Genomic DNA, 9,929 nt, shown 5'->3' with positions numbered 1-9,929 from the left:
GATGATGATGATGATGATGATGATGATGATTTGGTTGAAGGTACTAGAAGTGAAATTTCTTCTAGTGTTCCATATTAATTCATTGTAGAAGGTGACTATTACTTTACAGAGATGCTATGGCATCACATGATAGTGCCTTTTGGAAAGAGGCTATTGATGAGATGCAATCCATCATGGGAAATAACACTTGGGTGTTAGTGGATCTCCCTTCTACTTGTTAACCAATAGATTGCAAGTGGATTTTTCAAAAGAAAATGAAAATTGATGGTACTATTGACAAGTTCAAGGCCTGATTAGTGGCACAAGGCTTTAAACAAAAGCTTGGTATCGATCATTTTGATATATATGCACTGGTTGCAAGAATAACTACTATTCAATTATTGATAGCTTTAGCTATAATTTATCATCTAGATATCCATCAAATGGATGTTAAAACCGCATTTCTATATGGGGAATTAGATGAGGAAGTTTATATGAAACAACCTATAGGGTTTGTTTTGGAAGGACAAGAGTAAAAGGTGTGTAAACTTGTTAAATCCTTATATGGACTAAAATAAGCACCTAAGCAATGGCACCAAAAATTTGATGAAATAATTTTGTCCTTTGGATTCAAATTGTATCAAGTCGATAAGTGCGTTTATAGAAAATTTTATAACCATGGTAATGAGGTTATCATTTGTCTATATGTATATAACATGTTCATCTTTGGTACTAGTTTAGTACTTCAAGAGACAAAAGACCTTTTGTCTAGGTCCTTTCAAATGAAGGATATGGGGGAGGCCGATGTGATCTTAGGTATTAAGATAATGAGACAAGGTAACCGAATCAAGCTAAGTCAATCTCACTATGTTGAAAAAAATACTTAAGTGGTTTAGCATGCTTGATAAGGCACCGGTCTCTACTCCCATGGAACCAGGTATGAAATTTTGCAAACATACTGGACAACCAATTTCACAATTGGAATATTCAAAGGTCATTGGATCTTTAATGTATACCATGACCAGTGCAAGGCCAGACTTAAATTTTGCGGTTGGTAAATAGCGATGAACCTCTTACTTTGGAAGTTTATTCCGATGCTAGTTGGATCACTAATGAAGAGGATAATTCTTCTACAAGTGGTTGGGTGTTTGTTTATGGGGGAGGTGCCATCTCATGGTCATCTAAGAAACAAACATGTATAGCTAATTCTACTATGCCAGCGGAATCTATAGCTCTTGCTTCAGCATCTAGTGAAGCGGAGTGGTTAAGGAATCTTATGTTTGAGATACCTTTGTTACCTAAGCCAATTTCACTGGTGGCAATTCATGCGGATTGCATGACAGCTTTAGGTAGGGCTTATAGTCAAGTTATAATGGTATTCTCGTTATATTGCTCTCAGATAAAGCCTAACGCAAGGACTCATCACTAATGGGGTCATAACTTTTAACTATGTGAACACTAAGTACAATGTGGCCGATTCTTTCACGAAAGCCATGAGTAGGGATTCAATTGAACAAGCGTCAATTGCAATCAGATTATGTCAATAAAAGTCACTTGGAAAAGCCTAATTCACACATGAGTAACATCGTTTCTTGAATTCAATGTGGTAAAATTCCTTTTGATATTAGTAAGCAACAAGTTCTAATGACCTATCGTTGTTTTGGACCATGATGAACGAGGTAGTTTTCCATTGAAAGTTCTCAAGATCAAGGATTGAACAGCTCTTGGTGTTGTATCTGTTTCACGGGGATATGTTTTACACGTAATGTGAACCTACCTATACAAGTTTGAAGTGTGGGGCGCTTCAAGTAGTCCAGATTGGCATACCGACTATGACAAACTTATGAATAAGATACGGACACGGCCTTATAATGTGTCAGGTTAATGACTTTGTGTTATTGGTTTTGTGTGTGCTTTATCTTCAAATGGTTAGAAGGGTCATTTGATTCAAATCCGTATGGATATCAATTTTGGATCGATCACTTGTGAAGTATGTTGTACTAGGCGTTAGTTCAATCCGTAGCATATTAGCGTTGATGCATGAAATGGAATTATAAAATGAGTTTTGTAATTGAGAAAGAGGCTTATTATACTCTAAATGGGGGAGGATTCTTGAGCATTTAGTGTATAATAATTCTAAATATATAATTACCAAGTACTATAAATAGTAGTGGGACAATATGTATTAAAATACAAGGTCCAAAAAGGGGTTCAAAGGATAGGACAAAAGAAAAGTTTATATGATCATGTAAGAAACTTATATAGTCCCCATAGCATTGTCATACTTTTTGGAATTGTATTTAATGAAAATCCCTAATTATTGAATTATAAAATATGTTGGCTTTTCCTTAAGAGAATGTTGGTTTGGAGTTTGACTAGATAAGGGTTGACTTATAACAATGTAAAATACATAACATGGAGTCTTGTTTGAACTTATGTGTACTTGGATAAATGACTCTGATAGTTAGGAAATGTCGAACCACATATTGGTAGGCATGGCCACGGTCCGGGTTGGGCCGGTTCCGTTCCGGTTCCGGTTCCACCCGGTTCCGGTTCCATTTGGAACCTGTCGTAAACGGTTCCGGTTCCGGGCGGTTCCAAACGGTTCCTTGGCGGTTCATGAGGCAGTTCCAACTCGCGGGACGGGCAGGTCGGACCATCGGTTCCATTTTTTATTTTTCCTTTAAATATTTATATAATATAAAAATACTATAATATTGCGGACGTACCTTTGATGATTACTTGACTATTAGCAAAATTCATTGCTTGTCAAGTTGTCATCGTTATTTAAATATTTACTAAAAAAAATGAAAAAAATAAATTAATAAGAAACGAATCAACGATAATGTCGATAAAGATGATTAATAAAAAAAGAGGGAGAAAATGGACTTGAACCTATTACCCAAAGGAATACTAAGCTGCCAACGTATCCCGAAGGAATCAAAGCCCACGTAGTTCTTTGTCATACCTTTTATTTTTAGTTGTTGAATGTTGATTTATCGTTGTACGATGGATCCTATTCGTCTTCGTCATCATCATCTGGTTGGTTAGATGCTTCCGCTGACTCTCCTCCTGACGATGATGCAGATGTATCCATCATCATCCATGGATCATCATCATCGCCTTGATCATCATCATTCCTTAGTCCTTGTGTTCGAATCTCCGCTTGATCCCAATCTTTCTTGCAAACACATATTTGAATACTATGTGGAGCAAGACGAGATCTCTTTTCGTTTAAAACTCTTCTACCTGCACTAAAAGCAGACTCCGACGCAATCGTAGAAGCAGGAATTGCAAGGATATCCTTTGCAATTCTCGATAATATGGGAAATTTTATAGATTTTTCTTTCCACCACTCTAAGAATTTATAGATACCTGGTCAATTTCAAAGTGATGTTTAAGATAATTATCTAATTCTAAATATACAGTGGAGGGTGAAGAAGAAGATGATCCTACAAAACTATCATCTTGGCTCATTATATTAGCTACTACGGAATTATAATAAGAGGGACGTGCCGAGATGTTAGCACGCCTAGACGTATCGCGTTTTGGGTTATATACACTAGCATAGTAATCATAAAGTTCTGCTAAAAGTTGTTTACAAGTTCCAACATAATTATGTACATCACTAGGCGGGCGATCTAATGATTGGTAGTAAAATCCAATTACTTTAGTAAGGACTTCTGTCTTAAAACATGGGTCTAAAATGGTTGCAATTCCATAAATAAAAGGAAAATTGGTAAAATATGTCTTCCACTTATCCATCATATCTGCAAGAATCAGCTTTAAATATGGGTTAGTATCATCATGCGTATGTTTAAGAAGATGATAAAAAACAGTAATACACTCACTTATTACTAAGTGGACATTTGGTTCGTAAACATATGAAAAAATCTTAGTCGCGTGGTCATACGCTTCTAATATTTTATGTACACCTATAACTAGTTCCCATGTGTCATCAGTTTTATAGCTATCTGTACACTCACTAAAGTTTTGTTATAACTGGACGATAAGCAATCGCTTTTCTTAATAAATCGTTGGTTGAGCCCCAACGTGTAGGAGTATCTAATGACCAATACATTTTTTTAGTTGATAATGGTCACATAATTTCTTATATCGTCTCTTTATCTGTCCAATTCTAAGCGACTTCACTATGTCTCTAATTGGATCTAATAAATCACTTAATTGTTTTATACCTGCTTGGCAAGATAAGTTTACTATATGAGCACAACAACGTATGTGTAATAATCTACCCCCAAGGATAAAACTAAATGCAGGTACGTTATACAAAAGTTCCATACATTTAATGTTAGCGGTTGCATTATCGGTAGATTAACAAAATATCTTATCTAAAAAGTTCCATTCTCTACATATCTCTACTAATCTGTATTTTATGTTTTCACCCGTATGTCTTTTGAGCATTGCCTCAAAAGCAATTTTTCTTTTTTGAATAATCCAATTTTGATCTATCTAATGTGCTGTTACACACATATAAGATTCTAAATGTGGGGGAGCAGACTAAATGTTAGTTGTTATGCTAACTCTACCATTAAAAGATTTAAGCATTTCTACTAATTCATAGCGCACTGATTCATATAATTTAATTGTGCGTCGTTTAAGAGTGCTCCTAGGGATTGCTCTATATTGTGGTTGCAAAGTTTTTCTAGTGTAACGCTCGTATGCCCATTTTTCACCATGGTTAAATGGCAATTCATCACAAATTACATATTTAGAAAATTCATCAATCATATCATTACAATTATATTTAAAAGGCATACTTGTGCTGGAAATGTCCCACTGTCGGCTTCCACTTGTGGTCCCGCTGCCGCTTGCTGCATGAGTTTCTTGTGTGATTCCATGCTTCTTTGCCAAATGTTTGTTAAAAGATCCCGTACCACCACCTAACACGTATTCACAAAACACAATAAATAATTTTTTATAAAATATGAATATATAATGTATGTATAAAAAACAGAAAAAGTATTTACCTCTGGTGAAATTGTATGAAACTAAGGGCTTTACTCCTTGAGTTTCACAAATTTGACAAGTGCATAAGAAAACATCTGGATTGTCGGTTGGTTCTTTTGTAAAATACGACCACACATGTGAAACAGCTCTACCACTAGGAGGTGGCATTGCCGGAAAAGGTTGTCTTACTGGTTCATCTTCATCTAAATTTAAATATAAAGACATACTCAAATACCACAATATATAAATAAATAATAATTTAAAATTTAATCAATTTGAAGAATAAAATTATAAAACTAACCGATAGTTTGGAAATTGACTCGTTTACCACGAGCTTGTCTTTGTTGTTGTTGTTGTAGTTGTTCTTCATGTGATCTTGTTGATGACTGTCGAGAATTATGTATCCCAATAGGGGTCGTTGGTTTCTCTTCTTGTTTTTCTTCTTCATCAATTTGTATTTCTCTTTCCACTTCTTCTGCATAATTGTGTAATTCTTGTCGTACCCTTCTGGATAATTTGGTTCATAATTATTATTACTAATCGAAGGTGTTGTTGATACCGACGGAGTTGAAGTGGCCTTCCTTTTGGAGCTAGAATCTCCCAATGATTTTACCACTTTAGTAACCTTTTTAGAGGCTTTTTTCAAAAAAGAAGACATGATTGATAAAATTGAAATAATAACAGAATTAAGAAATAAATAAATAATTAATAGACTAATTATGTAATTAACTAAATTAAAAAATAATTAAAAGACTAATTATGTAATTAAGAGAATAATTGCGTAATTAAGTAATTAAGTAGAGAGAGTAGGAGAAGAGATGAGTTGTGAATGAAAATGATTGAAAGTGATGGGTATTTATAGAAAAATCCCCAATGACTATAAACGGCTAGTTTAACAGCTAGATTCACGGTTCCGGTTCCATGGAACCGCTGGGCCGATTCACCCGAACCGGTCCCGGTTCCGGTTCTGGTTCCATGGAACCGTTGGGCAAGTTCACCCGGACCGGTCCCGGTTCCGGTTCCATGGAACCGTTGGACCGGTTCACCCGGACTGGTTCCGGTTCCAACTCGCGATTCTTAGGTTCGGTTCATGCATTTCTTTTCCGGCGGTTTCACGGTTCCGGCACCTTTTTTCCGGCGGTTTCACGGTTCCGCGGTTCGGGTCGGTTTGGAACCTGTCGCGAACGATTTTGGTTCCGGATCCGGTTCCAAGCGGTTCGGGACCGGTTTGGTTCCGGGTAACTTGCTCCGTGGCCATCCCTACATATTGGCGTGTAATCCGGTGCCTGAGTTTCCCGACACGTAGAAATGTGGGGTTAGATAGGGGGACCGAGAGAGTCTCATCCTGTAAAAGCTCGAGCATAAAAATTGGTGGACTGACAGCTCCCATCATGGTTAGAGTTTGGAATATGTTCCTCCTCTAGCCAAACCCTTCCATATATTCAAATGTAATTGTTATGTGTGTTGTGCAAATGTGACTTTGGATCTAAGTAGATCCATTGGATGAACCTTACAGTTACCAAGTGTAGGTGACTGTAGCAAAGATATTTATTTACATTTATGTGATGAATGTGAAAAATTGTTGAAATTATTCGAGAAATGAAAATGAGAAATGAGAACCAAGAAACATAAAATCAATTTTTGAAATGTACATTGCATATCTTATGAATATATTATGATTGTCATAGTATTACATTATTGAGGAGTTTGTACTCGGCGTTAAACACTTATTCCAATTCAAATGGTTGTCATGTTGAATTAGTGTATAATAATCCGTATATAATCAACAAGTATTACAAATAGTAGTGGGGACAATATGTATTAAAATACAAGGTTCAAAAAAGGGTTCAAGGGATAGGACAAAAGAAGAGTTGGAAAATCGAGTCTGCAAGAAAAGCTGACTCGGCTTTCCTGGTAATGAGCCTAAAGCTGACTCGGCTTTAGGTTCTGGAAAAGTAATTTTTTCCAAAAGGAAAAGCCGACTCGGCTTTCCTGGGGTTAGAGCAAAAGTCGACTCACCTTTTTCTTCTGACATGACCGTTGTGACTTTACGTTTCGTTTGAGTTAATTGCATTGGATTCCTTCTTTTATTCCATATTATTTTTGATGTTACAAAGGAGTAATTGAGAGGAACAATGCTCATGAATACCTTGGTTAATGGTATTGATTGGAAGTCATTAAGGTTGACCATCAATGGGTGATTTATTGTGCCATGACCCTTTGCTATACTAGGAGTAGTATAAATGAGGGCTTGGGGAAAGATGGAAGACACACCAATTTTTTGAATTCTCATTCTTTCTTTTTCTCTTTCACTTGTGTTCTTTCGAGAGAGTTATAAACTTTTGTTAGAACTTCCAAAGTTTATAATTCATCAAACACTTGTTAAGTGACATACCCTAAGTACTAAGGGTATGTTGTGTTGTTTGTATCTCGTTGTGAATTTCCAAGTCAAAACCCAAGTACATTTGTAGGGGAAATATCACAAAAGGAAAGTGATTACACGCCTACAACTAGTCTCAAGTTTCCGAGTAACGGTTGTTGTTACAAAGGTAATCCTCAAGTTTATTCTTAGTGTATTTTGTAAGTTTTATTTTAGCCATCAACAAAAGAAAAATACAAATTGTCTCAATTGCAATTTGTATTTTGCATTATTAGTTTGTAATATGTCATTCATATTATGGATGATAGTATTTTGCAGGAAGGTTCAGCTTCGAGTTTCGATTCAAGCCGCAGCATTTTTTTTCTTTATCAAGGATTTAGCTGCATTTTATTTTATTTATTCGTGACTTTGATGATCAGGGTGTATTTATGCCTTTATTATGTTCTGAAAAAACAATATGTTATTCATTCAATTGTAATATTTTAAACTTATGTTTTTAACGGTTTTAAAATTATAATGGATTTTAGCAGTTCGTAATTTTAGACATTCATTATTGTAAACATTATTATAAGTGTGAATTATACATTGAGACTAATGCTCCTATAACAGTATAACTTCCCAATAAAAATACATCGTGCAATTTCTTAATATATGCTCCGATGTTAGTTTTCATTTTCCATAAAAAAACTGTAACTTCCAAATTAGTATGATTTAATCATTTCCCACGCATATCAAGGATATCTTCAACTTCTTCTTTTAGCAACTTCCCAATTAAGATTTTCATACTGAATTATTTTTTCTAAAATAATCTTTTTATCTCAAGAGTGAATGCATCTTCTCATTTTCTCATTTTCTCAAAAACTCCATGTCCAAAATTCCTAAGAAATAAAAACTTCAAGAAATATTCATTAAATGTGACTAGTGAAGGTATCAACTCTTTTCTAAGACTTTATGTTTATTTTTTTGGTATAAATTCTTGTCAAATCTTTATTTTACTCAAGAAATAGCCATTACGTGGTATGATTTACGTTTAAGACTTCAAAATAACACAACAATTGATAAAGTAGCTCAACAACAACTTAAGAAGGAGAAAGAACCATGGAAAAATATCGTGTAAGAATCATCACAATAGTCAAGCTTCTTGGAAAGCACAATCTTGTATTTCATGGTACTAATGAAAAATTGCATCAAAATAGTAATGGTAAGTTTTTAGGATTAATTAAAATGCTAGACTCATTTTACCCAATAGTACAAGAGCATGTTCGTTGTATTACTAATAATAAACTCGTGTTCATTACCTTGGTCACAACATCAAAAATGAGTTTATCCTCTTGCTTACTCGTGCAATTAAAAATGAAATTGTTAAGAAAATAAAATAGGCTAAATATTACTCTTTATTACTCATGCAATTAAAAATAAAATTGTTAAGAAAATTAAATAGGTTAAATATTTTTCTTTGATACTTGATTATACTCTTGATATTAGCAACAAAGAGCAAATGTCTTTAATTATAATATTTGTGGATGTTTCTTCTAATAGTGTTAGCATAAAGGAATTCTTTTTAGGTCTAAAATGTGAATGACACCACTAGATAAGGACCTTTTTATGTCTTATTAAATGAATTAATTGATCTTGAACTAGGTGTCGATAATGTTTGTGGTAAAAGTTATGACAATAGTTCAAATATGAAAGGAAAGAACCAAGGAGTACAAATAAACTTTTAGATCTAAATCCTAAAGCTTTTTACACAACTTGTGGTGCCCATAACTTTAATCTAATGTTGTGTTATATGGCCAATAACTTTGGAAAAGCTAGAGATTTTTTGGAGTGATTCAACGCATTTACACTTTTTTCAGATCCACAAAGAGGTGGAAGATTTTAATGCATAATATCAAAGAGTTAACATTGAAACCATTATCTTCCACTCATTGGAGAGTTGTATAGATAGTGTTAAAGCAATAAGATATCAAGTTTTAGCTAGTAGCGAAATTGGTGATTTTGAATTTATAGTTGCTATCTTAGCTAAAGATTTTGCTTCACTTTTTATTAAAGATTCCTTACCACTATTAGAAACTTCAAACAAAGATTCTCTAATTTCTAAAAGTTGAGATCTTATTGTTTTTACACTATCTATACGACTCTCCTAACGAGTAAAAGACAATGATTTCAATGGTAACTCTTTGACATCCATTAAATCTTCCACCTCTTTGTGGATCTGGGAAAAATAGTGTAAATGCGTTGAATCACACTAAAAAAACTCTGACTTTTCTAGAGTTATTGGCCATATCACACAACATTATATTAAGGCTATGGGCACCACAAGGAGTGTAAAATGCACTAGGATTTAGATCTAACAGTTTTTTTTTACTCCTTGTTTCTTTCCTTTCATATTTGATCCATTTAGAAATTATACAAATTAGTCAATAATAATTTTTGTAATAGCAATTCTAATGCAATTCTTCTAATAATTCTTCGTACAATTGTAATAAACTAAATAACTAATAATATTACAATTTACATTTTAGTAATTAGTATCTTACAATTAATGCAATATCTGCAAGTAATCATACTAATCAAGTATGCAACTTTAAAATTTTATCAA

Source organism: Amaranthus tricolor, chromosome 7 (assembly GCF_026212465.1).
Source record: "Amaranthus tricolor cultivar Red isolate AtriRed21 chromosome 7, ASM2621246v1, whole genome shotgun sequence".
NCBI classification, from domain to species: Eukaryota; Viridiplantae; Streptophyta; class Magnoliopsida; order Caryophyllales; family Amaranthaceae; genus Amaranthus; species Amaranthus tricolor.
Note: the sequence above shows the minus strand (reverse complement) of the source record.